The 12,342-nt window shown below is 42.8% G+C and overlaps 1 protein-coding gene across 2 annotated transcripts in view; it reads right to left on the reverse strand.

Moving 5' to 3' along the window:
• Nucleotides 1-7,701, reverse strand: part of LOC138954886 (uncharacterized) — a 25,180-nt gene extending 17,479 nt beyond the window's left edge. The window contains exon 1 of one of the 2 annotated variants that reach the window (XM_070326639.1): nucleotides 7,449-7,701. The gene's annotated coding sequence lies outside the window, so the exon portion shown is untranslated. The remainder of the gene's footprint in view (nucleotides 1-7,448) is intronic. The other variant, XM_070326640.1, reaches the window with a different exon arrangement.
• Nucleotides 7,702-12,342: the final 4,641 nt, after the last annotated feature.

Raw genomic sequence — 12,342 nt, forward strand, 5'->3', positions numbered from 1 at the left:
TCCTTTATTAGACATTTGTATTAGAAGTAAGGACCGGTTGTAAGAAAAGGCGTCGCCTTAAACCTCTATCCTTGAAAAATAAAGTTCCATCATCATCATCATCATCATCATCATCTCTCTCTCTCTCTCTCTCTCTCTCTCTCTCTCTCTCTCTCTCTCTCTCTCTCTCTCTCTCTCTCTCTCTCAAATGATCAACAATCTTTATTCTAAGTTCAGTCAAAAGCTTTTCAACGGGTTTTTCCCATCACGATAGAAGGCTGTCGTCTGGGATTAATAGATTTCTCCTTATGTACCCGTCCTGGGATTTTGATCGCGGTTTCTGTAGACAAGCGGGCACATGTTCTACCACTGTTAAGTTCTTTAGAAAATATGGTTTTATGTCTTGCCACATTATTGGTGAGTAACGTCAAGCCTCAGTCTTGGCCACCACATTATTGGTGAGTAACGTCAAGCCTCAGTCTTGGCCACCACATTATTGGTGAGTAACGTCAAGCCTCAGTCTTGGCCACCACATTATTGGTGAGTAACGTCAAGCCTCAGTCTTGGCCACCACATTATTGGTGAGTAACGTCAAGCCTCAGGTCAATCAGTTTGGCGAAGTCTACTTCAGGAAGTTGGGTCATGCAAGTGTTGGCACTTAATGTTTGGTAAAGGGGCGGGGATATAGCTCAGTTGGTAGCGCGCTGGATTTGTATTCAGTTGGCCGCTGTCAGCGCGAGTTCGATCCCAGGTTCGGCGGAAATTTATTTCACAGAGTCAACTTTGTGTGCAGACTCTCTTCGGTGTCCGAACCACCCCCCGTGTATACTACATTGGGTGTGCACGTTAAAGATCCCACGATTGACAAAAGGGTCTTTCCTGGCAAAATTGCTAAGGCACAGTTAATAATTGTCTACCATACCCGTGTGACTTGGAATAAGGCCGTGAAAGGTAAATATGCGCCGACATGGCTGCAATCTACTGGCCGTATAAAATTTCATCTCACACGGCATCACTGCAGAGCGCCTAGAACTGTACCCACGGAATATGCGCGATATAAGCCTCATTGATTGATTGATTGATTGATTGAAAGGACTTTGCGGTGTCGACTTTGGCCTCAAGTCAAGACAGCCTGTTAGAATGTGCTGAACTGTATTCATGCAACGGTCGTCCGTGACGACTCCATGAGTATAACAAACTGAAGCTGACATTGACTCTCTCTCTCTCTCTCTCTCTCTCTCTCTCTCTTATTATTTTGCGATTTTCCATCGTCGTCGTCGCCGTCGTCGTCGTCGTCGTCGTCGTCGTCGTCGTCGTCGTCGTCGTCGACGTCGTCGTCGACGTCATCATCATCATCATCATCATCATCATCATCATCATCATCATCATCATAATCATCTTCATCATCATCATTTACACCATATGATCATTGTAAGCATTAGTGTAAACGTTGGTATTGTGTGAATTTTACCGTCGATCACTTTACATGTGTAACCTCAATTAACATGTTATGTTGCATGTTTCGCTTTTGATTTGTATGTTGCTTACTTTGTCATTATATTTAGTCAAGTTTTGACTAAATATTTTAACATCGAGGGGGAATCGAAACGAGGGTCGTGGTGTATGTGCGTGTGTGTGTGTGTGTGTGTGTGTCTGTGTGTCTGTGTGTGTGTGTGTGTGTGTGTAGAGCGATTCAGACTAAACTACTGGACCGATCTTTATGAAATTTGACATGAGTATGAAATCCCCGAACGTTTTTTTCATTTTTTTGATAAATGTCTTTGATGACGTCATATCCGGCTTTTCGTGAAAGTTGAGGCGGCACTGTCACGCCCTCATTTTTCAACCAAATTGGTTGAAATTTTGGTCAAGTAATCTTCGACGAAGCCCGAACTTCGGTATTGCATTTCAGCTTGGTGGCTTAAAAATTAATTAATGACTTTGGTCATTAAAAATCTGAAAATTGTAAAACAAAATAAAAATTTATAAAACGATCCAAATTTACGTTTATCTTATTCTCCATCATTTGCTGATTCCAAAAACATATAAATATGTTATATTCGGATTAAAAACAAGCTCTGAAAATTAAATATATAAAAATTATTATCAAATTTCTTTTTCGAAATCAATTTAAAAACACTTTCATCTTATTCCTTGTCGGTTCCTGATTCCAAAAACATATACATATGATATGTTTGGATTAAAAACACGCTCAGAAAGTTAAAACGAAGAGAGGTACAGAAAAGCGTGCTATCCTTCTCAGCGCAAGTACTACCCCGCTCTTCTTGTCAATTTCACTGCCTTTGCCGTGCGCGGTGGACTGACGATGCTACGGTCTTGCTGCGTTGCATTGCGTTCAGTTTCATTCTGTGAGTTCGACAGCTACTTGACTAAATATTGTATTTTCGCCTTACGCGACTTGTTTTGTTGTTTGTGTTTATTTGCTTGTTTGCTTACTTGTCGATTATTTGCTGGGTCGTTCGTTTAATTTGTTTATTTGTCATGTTGCTTTACTTGTTTATCATTTATTAGACATTTGTATTAGAAGTAAGGACCGGTTGTAAGAAAAGGCGTCGCCTTAAACCTCTATCCTTGAAAAATAAAGTTCCATCATCATCATCATCATCATCATCATCATCATCATCATCTCTCTCTCTCTCTCTCTCTCTCTCTCTCTCTCTCTCTCTCTCTCTCTCTCTCTCTCTCTCTCTCTCTCTCTCTCTCTCTCTCTCTCTCTCTCTCTCTCTCTCTCTCTCTCTCTCTCTCTCTCTCTCTCTCAAATGATCAACAATCTTTATTCTAAGTTCAGTCAAACGCTTTTCAACGGGTTTTTCCCATCACGATTCTAAACAAGATAAGCGCAGAGAGAACTAGTTCAATCGCAGACACTGTCTGCTTTCATTCAAAAGTGAATACATTGCCAGGAGTGATTTGAAAGCGACACATAGAAGGCTGTCGTCTGGGATTAATAGATTTCTCCTTATGTACCCGTCCTGGGATTTTGATCGCGGTTTCTCTAGACAAGCGGGCACATGTTCTACCACTGTTAAGTTCTTTAGAAAATATGGTTTTATGTAATTATGTCAACCAATAGACGAATTGATTTCTATTTGTTTGTGATTGATGTTATGTTATCCAATAATGTATATACTAAATGAAGCAAAGGCGAGCAAAAACTTGTCACTCAGAGAATACACATGATATTTAACTCGTCAGTAATGTAAACTGGACACTACTGCCGTCAAGAGATAGTGAAGGCCAGGGATGCCAGGGAACACACAGTCACAAACATCCTCAGTCTTGGCCACCACATTATTGGTGAGTAACGTCAAGCCTCAGTCTTGGCCACCACATTATTGGTGAGTAACGTCAAGCCTCAGTCTTGGCCACCACATTATTGGTGAGTAACGTCAAGCCTCAGTCTTGGCCACCACATTATTGGTGAGTAACGTCAAGCCCAGTCTTGGCCACCACATCATTGGTGAGTAACGTCAAGCCTCAGTCTTGGCCACCACATTATTGGTGAGTAAAGTCAAGCCTCAGTCTTGGCCACCACATTATTGGTGAGTAACGTCAAGCCTCAGTCTTGGCCACCACATTATTGGTGAGTAACGTCAAGCCTCAGTCTTGGCCACCACATTATTGGTGAGTAACGTCAAGCCTCAGTCTTGGCCACCACATTATTGGTGAGTAACGTCAAGCCCAATCTTGACCACCACATTACTGGTGAGTAACGTCAAGCCTCAGTCTTGGCCACCACATTATTGGTGAGTAAAGTCAAGCCTCAGTCTTGGCCACCACATTATTGGTGAGTAACGTCAAGCCTCAGTCTTGGTCACCACATTATTGGTGAGTAACGTCAAGCCTCAGTCTTGCCCACCACATTATTGGTGAGTAACGTCAAGCCCAGTCTTGGCCACCACATCATTGGTGAGTAACGTCAAGCCTCAGTCTTGGCCACCACATTATTGGTGAGTAAAGTCAAGCCTCAGTCTTGGCCACCGCATTATTGGTGAGTAACGTCAAGCCTCAGTCTTGGCCACCACATTATTGGTGAGTAACGTCAAGCCTCAGTCTTGGCCACCACATTATTGGTGAGTAACGTCAAGCCTCAGTCTTGGCCACCACATCATTGGTGAGTAACGTCAAACCTCAGTCTTGGCCACCACAATATTGGTGAGTAAAGTCAAGCCTCAGTCTTGGCCACCACATTATTGGTGAGTGACGTCAAACCTCAGTCTTGGCCACCAAATTATTGGTGAGTAACGTCAAGCCTCAGTCTTGGCCACCACATTATTGGTGAGTAACGTCAAGCCTCAGTCTTGGCCACCACATTATTGGTGAGTAACGTCAAGCCTCAGTCTTGGCCACCACATTATTGCTGAGTGACGTCAAGCCTCAGTCTTGGCCACCACATTATTGGTGAGTAACGTCAAGCCTCAATCTTGGCCACCACATTATTGGTGAGTAACGTCAAGCCTCAGTCTTGGCCACCACATTATTGGTGAGTAACGTCAAGCCTCAGTCTTGGCCACCACATTATTGGTGAGTAACGTCAAGCCTCAGGTCAATTTGGCGAAGTCTACTTCAGGAAGTTGGGTCATGCAAGTGTTGGCACTTAATGTTTGGTAAAGGACTTTGCGGTGTCGACTTTGGCCTCAAGTCAAGACAGCCTGTTAGAATGTGCTGAACAGTATTCATGCAACGGTCGCCCGTGACGACTCCATGAGTATAACAAACTGAAGCTGACATTGACAGCACAGGGCATAGACCAGTGACATTCCCAGCACAGACTGGCCACGCCCCTCCAGTCAGTCGATATGGTCTTGACGACGGCTCTTAGAGACTCGCTCTTGACGACGGCTCTTAGAGACTCGCTCTCTCTCTCTCTCTCTCTCTCTCTCTCTCTCTCTCTCTCTCTCTCTCTCTCTCTCTCTCTCTCTCTCTCTCTCTCTCTCTCTCTCTCTCTCTCTCTCTCTCTCTCTCTCTCTCTCTCTCTCTCTCTCTCTCTCTCTCTGCCCCGTCCCTAGAGAGAGAGAGAGAGAGAGAGGGGGGGTGTTTGTGTTGGCAACCTCCCGCGCTACACACGAATGGTCCCTTCCCCTAGCGCACACTGTATACAGTGGGGCGCCGACTGTTGCAAGTTATTTTTTCGTCATCCTTAAAGTGGTAAAATATGAACCCGATAAGGTACATCAGAACGATAAATAGATTCGTGGTGGATATTTTACTGGCTGTAAAAATGCATATTTTTTCAACCAGGTAACGACAGTGGTGTAGTAAATTGATCCATCTACATCATACAGTATAACAAGATTGATACGCCACCGCGTTATATGATCACATAAGTGAATATAAACTTAGCAAAACCATTATTGCGACAAATGTTGCACCCCTTTTAAAGCATTATTTCTGTGTCCTTTCACTCCAATGTTCTATGCTATTTAAGGCCGTCCACTTGACTATATGGCGCATCTCACAGACCAAAGACTTCTTTGACAGGGATCCCCTGGCCGCCGCTCAAATACGGGTATCACACCAGTGGACGTGACAAATACGGGTATCCCACCAATGGACGTGACAAATACGGGTATCCCACCAATGGACGTGACAGATACGGGTATCCCACCAATGGACGTGACAAATACGGGTATCCCACCAATGGACGTGACAAAGACGGGTATCCCACCAATGGACGTGACAAATACGGGTATCCCACCAATGGACGTGACAAAGACGGGTATCCCACCAATGGACGTGACAAATACGGGTATCCCACCAATGGACGTGACAAATACGGGTATCCCACCAATGGACGTGACAAATACGGGTATCCCACCAATGGACGTGACAAATACGGGTATCCCACCAATGGACGTGACAAAGACGGAAGTGACATTTAACAATATGTTATAACATGCAGACATAGACCCCGATTCACATGACGACACACACAGTGACAGAAAAAAGCTAAAAATGCATCAGAGTGGGCTGCATGCATTTTAAGTGAAATGAATTACCTTACGCTAAGATTAGAAAAGACAAGCAAGTTACACTATTATCATTTGCTAGCTGACCAGTCCTCTAGCTCAGGAATGGTTTTGGCTTTAAAGACCAACATTATATAAATGGTTGTATTGGGTACAAAGTATCATTTAGTTATGTAAACATGAGGATTTAATCGATGATTTTGATGTTAGCAAAACTTTTTTTTATTTTTTATTTTGGTTTAAAAATGCACATGTTCCTCACGGCAAGGTCTCTGTCTCTGTCTCCGTCTCTCTGTCTCTGTCTCTCTCTCTGTTTCTCACTCTGTCTCTGTATCTCTCTCTGTCTCTCACTCTGTCTCTGTCTCTGTCTCTCTCTCTTCTTGATCAATACTAAAAAAAAATTAAAAACATTCACATAGACCTTTTTGTTGTTGTTTTAGTCTGGATGTTTGGAACTGTGAACTTGCTACTAAACTTCAATTGCGTTTTTATAAAATTGTTTTCAAACTAAAAAAATCAACTCCAAATGCTATGATATTTGGTGAACTTGGAAGATATCCACTAGATGTTAATATGAAATGTAGAATGCTTTGCTATTGGTATAAACTGATTAGTCCTATTCATAAAAATAAATTTTCAAGTATTGTGTATTGCTTTACTTATAAATTGTATATCAACAAGATGATTGAATCTAATTATTTATGTTTTATTGAAAAAACCTTAAATGAAATTGGTCTCTCTGGCCTTTGGACTTTTCAAGAAAATGTTCAATACTCAAGCGCATGGTTTAAAAGAAAAGTAAAAAGAAGCTTGTATGACCAGTATATCCATAAATGGTTTACAGAAATTGGAACAAAAAATATGTTTTGGAATTATCGAATGTTTAAAGATATTTTTGCATGTGAAGACCTTGTCACACACCTGCCATATCAGCAATGTGTTTCAATGATGAAGTTTAGAACATTAAACAACAATTTGCCTGTACAGAAAGAACGTTATCTTAACATCCCGAGGTCAGAAAGAACTTGCACCAAATGTGTATCACAAGACATAGGTGATGAATTCCATTATTTATTTGTCTGTGATTTTTTCAAAGAAGAAAGAGCTGAGTTGTTACCACCTTATTATTGGAAAAAACCTAATGCACTTAAATTTAAAAAGTTGTTTGCTACTAAGAAAAAGAAATTGCTAAAGAATATTTTGGACTTTATTAATATAATTTGTAACAGTTTTTCATAGCTTTTTTTTTAATTTTTAATTTTTAATTTTTTTATTTATTATATTAGCATATATCATGATTGTATTGATTGTATGTATTGTTCAAAATGCCCCCATGGGTTATGGACTAATAAAACTTGAACTTGAACTTGGAACACTTGCAGTCGAGTTGATTTGATAAATAAACCATATACAAGCAGAAATGAAACTACAGCCAGTGTATTAGGGATATAACCAACACATACACACAAACAATCTTACCTCTGAGTAAACGATCAGATGTTCAGGTTGGTTGGTTTGTTGGCTGGTTTGTTGGCCGGTTGGTTGGTTGGTTGGCTAGTTGGTTGGTTTGTTGGCTGGTTGGTTGGTTTGTTGGCTGGTTGGTTGGTTTGTTGGCTGGTTGGTGTTCACAGTTATGCAGGGACACGCAGAATATTGTATTACTCTGGCTTCTGAATGTGCCGGGGAGGGACTGGTTTGGTAATGCCACGGCTACTCGAGTAAGCAGAAGAACACCAAGTTGTATCAGGCAGAAGAACGCCAAGTTATATCATGTAGAATAACACCAAGTCAAATCAGGTAGAAGAACACCAAGTCAAATCGGGCAGAATAACACCAAGTCAAATCAGGCAGAAGAACACCAAGTCAAATCAGGCAGAAGAACACCAAGTCAAATCGGGCAGAATAACACCAAGTCAAATCAGAGAGGAACGCCAAGTTATATCATGCAGAAGAACAGCAAGTCATATCATGCAGAACGCCAAGTTATATCATGCAGAAGAACGCCAAGTTATATCATGCAGAAGAACAGCAAGTCATATCATGCAGAACGCCAAGTTATATCATGCAGAAGAACGCCAAGTTATATCATGCAGAAGAACAGCAAGTCATATCATGCAGAACGCCAAGTTATATCATGCAGAACGCCAAGTTATATCATGCAGAAGAACGCCAAGTTATATCATGCAGAAGAACACAGAGTCAAAAACAATGTCAGTGTTGGTCATCAGTGTAGAAGTAAGTAACCTGAAACCTTGAGTAAATTTGGCGAATTATGCTTCACGGATCTTCCGAACTGATTTGTTGGCAAAAAGACTTTGTCGACTTTGGGCTCAAGTAAAGACCGTCAGTAAGGAATGTTCTGAACTGTATGTGTGCACAAGTCAACAGTGACGCCGCCCTGAGAAACCCAGACTTTTAACTGACATTCAAACAACAGGCAGTGATACTGAAATAGACACAGTGACGGCACAGCCAGCACACTCTGACCACGCCCCTCCAGTCAGTCACGTGATATTATGGACGCGCTCATAGAGACTCGCTATGAACTCTGGGACGGGACAGGTTCGAGTCATAACGCGCTGTCTGTGAGATTTTGCTTGTATGCTGTGTCATTGTGTAGTATTTTAAGAGAGAGAGAGAGAGAGAGAGAGAGAGAGAGAGAGAGAGAGAGAGAGAGAGAGAGAACTCAGAACTCAGAACTTTATTACATAAGGATAAAGGTTTTAGGCTTAGCCTAATCTTCCAACCTGTCTCAGAGAGAGAGAGGTAGCCTACAGAGAAAAAGAGAGAACGAGAACGAGAAGACAAAACTGTAACACTAAGCGCAATAATCTTCATCCGGGCAATCAATCAATCGATTACAAGGCACACAGTCATCAACATAATTATATCAATTTGAAGATACGATAGACAGTCAACATAGTTATATCAATTTGAAGATACGATACTAAGACAGTCAACATTTGGGCGTGTCTGGGAAAGCGTGAGAAAAAAATCGCACGTTGAAAACATTGGGTCAAATCTCTGACACCTACTGTGTGTTGCTTTGAAATGTTGCCTGATAATCTGTTGATCAATGAAGGCGATTGAACCATGTCTCTTTACGCTCTCTCTACACGTACACGACGCAAACCCTTCTCTGTGCCTTTCAAGTCATTGAATCTTGAATCCGAAATAGCTTTTGGAAACCTCTCTGCAAAACGGTTGTGAAAAGATTTTGACTGAATTGAGATCAATCATTGTAACAGTCACAAAGAGAGAGAGAGAGAGAGAGAGAGAGAGAGAGAGAGAGAGAGAGAGAAAAAGAGAGAAAGAGAGAAAAAAAAGAGAGAGAGTGAGTGAGACAGAGAGAGAGAGAGAGAGAGAGAGAGAGAGAGAGAGAGAAAGAACTCGTGCGTGAACTAAAGCAAAGCCCCCCTGACACCCCGACAAGGCGTCGCCCCTTTACAGCAGAATGGGTAATGGCGGCACCTGGACCCCTGCCTCGTTTTGGACCTCCCTACCCCCCAAAGAACAGTGCAGAGTCTTAGGAACACAACGGTACCAAAATCAAGAGTACTGGTCAAGAAACAAAGACGCATGAAGCAATTGAAAACTGTGACTTTCGCAGGTATTAATTGGTTTGATCTCCACCTTCCCATGCAAGTGTGCGCATGTTGACTGTAAGATGGATGTGTTTTCATGACGTCACTACTAATTCAGAACGTCGTTGCTGCAGCGGCTGCACAAAGAATCTCTTTACAGAATACTACAAGTAAACAAACTAAGAAATGTTTAATCTTAAATCTGGACAAAACAAAACGTCCACAAGAGCTTCGACATAACGGCCTTTAAGGTGAACAGACACGAGACACAACACAAAACGTCCACAAGAGCTTCGACATAACGGCCTTTAAGGTGAACAGACACGAGACACAACACAAAACGTCCACAAGAGCTTCGACATAACGGCCTTTAAGGTGAACAGACACGAGACACAACACAAAACGTCCACAAGAACTTCGACATAACGGCCTTTAAGGTGAACAGACACGAGACACAACACAAAACGTCCACAAGAGCTTCGACATAACGGCCTTTAAGGTGAACAGACACGAGACACAACACAAAACGTCCACAAGAGCTTCCACATAACGGCCTTTAAGGTGAACAGACGCGAGACACAACACAAAACGTCCACAAGAGCTTCCACATAACGGCCTTTAAGGTGAACAGACACGAGACACAACACAAAACGTCCACAAGAGCTTCGACATAACGGCCTTTAAGGTGAACAGACACGAGACACAACACAAAACGTCCACAAGAGCTTCGACATAACGGCCTTTAAGGTGAACAGACACGAGACACAACACAAAACGTCCACAAGAGCTTCGACATAACGGCCTTTAAGGTGAACAGACACGAGACACAAAACAAAACGTCCACAAGAGCTTCGACATAACGGCCTTTAAGGTGAACAGACACGAGACACAACACAAAACGTCCACAAGAGCTTCGACATAACGGCCTTTAAGGTGAACAGACACGCGACACAAAACAAAACGTCCACAAGAGCTTCGACATAACGGCCTTTAAGGTGAACAGACACGAGACACAACACAAAACGTCCACAAGAGCTTCGACATAACGGCCTTTAAGGTGAACAGACACGAGACACAACACAAAACGTCCACAAGAGCTTCGACATAACGGCCTTTAAGGTGAACAGACACGAGACACAACACAAAACGTCCACAAGAGCTTCGACATAACGGCCTTTAAGGTGAACAGACACGAGACACAACACAAAACGTCCACAAGAACTTCGACATAACGGCCTTTAAGGTGAACAGACACGAGACACAACACAAAACGTCCACAAGAGCTTCGACATAACGGCCTTTAAGGTGAACAGACACGAGACACAACACAAAACGTCCACAAGAGCTTCCACATAACGGCCTTTAAGGTGAACAGACACGAGACACAACACAAAACGTCCACAAGAGCTTCCACATAACGGCTTTTAAGGTGAACAGACACGAGACACAACACAAAACGTCCACAAGAGCTTCGACATAACGGCCTTTAAGGTGAACAGACACGAGACACAACACAAAACGTCCACAAGAGCTTCGACATAACGGCCTTTAAGGTGAACAGACACGAGACACAACACAAAACGTCCACAAGAGCTTCGACATAACGGCCTTTAAGGTGAACAGACACGAGACACAAAACAAAACGTCCACAAGAGCTTCGACATAACGGCCTTTAAGGTGAACAGACACGAGACACAACACAAAACGTCCACAAGAGCTTCGACATAACGGCCTTTAAGGTGAACAGACACGAGACACAAAACAAAACGTCCACAAGAGCTTCGACATAACGGCCTTTAAGGTGAACAGACACGAGACACAACACAAAACGTCCACAAGAGCTTCGACATAACGGCCTTTAAGGTGAACAGACACGAGACACAACACAAAACGTCCACAAGAGCTTCGACATAACGGCCTTTAAGGTGAACAGACACGAGACACAACACAAAACGTCCACAAGAGCTTCGACATAACGGCCTTTAAGGTGAACAGACACGAGACACAACACAAAACGTCCACAAGAGCTTCGACATAACGGCCTTTAAGGTGAACAGACACGAGACACAACACAAAACGTCCACAAGAGCTTCCACATAACGGCCTTTAAGGTGAACAGACACGAGACACAACACAAAACGTCCACAAGAGCTTCGACATAACGGCCTTTAAGGTGAACAGACACGAGACACAACACAAAACGTCCACTAGAGCTTCGACATAACGGCCTTTAAGGTGAACAGACACGAGACACAACACAAAACGTCCACAAGAACTTCGACATAACGGCCTTTAAGGTGAACAGACACGAGACACAACACAAAACGTCCACAAGAGCTTCCACATAACGGCCTTTAAGGTGAACAGACACGAGACACAACACAAAACGTCCACAAGAGCTTCGACATAACGGCCTTTAAGGTGAACAGACACGAGACACAACACAAAACGTCCACAAGAGCTTCGACATAACGGCCTTTAAGGTGAACAGACACGAGACACAACACAAAACGTCCACTAGAGCTTCGACATAACGGCCTTTAAGGTGAACAGACACGAGACACAACACAAAACGTCCACAAGAGCTTCGACATAACGGCCTTTAAGGTGAACAGACACGAGACACAACACAAAACGTCCACAAGAGCTTCGACATAACGGCCTTTAAGGTGAACAGACACGAGACACAACACAAAACGTCCACAAGAGCTTCGACATAACGGCCTTTAAGGTGAACAGACACGAGACACAACACAAAACGTCCACAAGAGCTTCGACATAACGGCCTT

This window comes from Littorina saxatilis, unplaced genomic scaffold (assembly GCF_037325665.1).
Source record: "Littorina saxatilis isolate snail1 unplaced genomic scaffold, US_GU_Lsax_2.0 scaffold_528, whole genome shotgun sequence".
Taxonomy (NCBI): Eukaryota; Metazoa; Mollusca; class Gastropoda; order Littorinimorpha; family Littorinidae; genus Littorina; species Littorina saxatilis.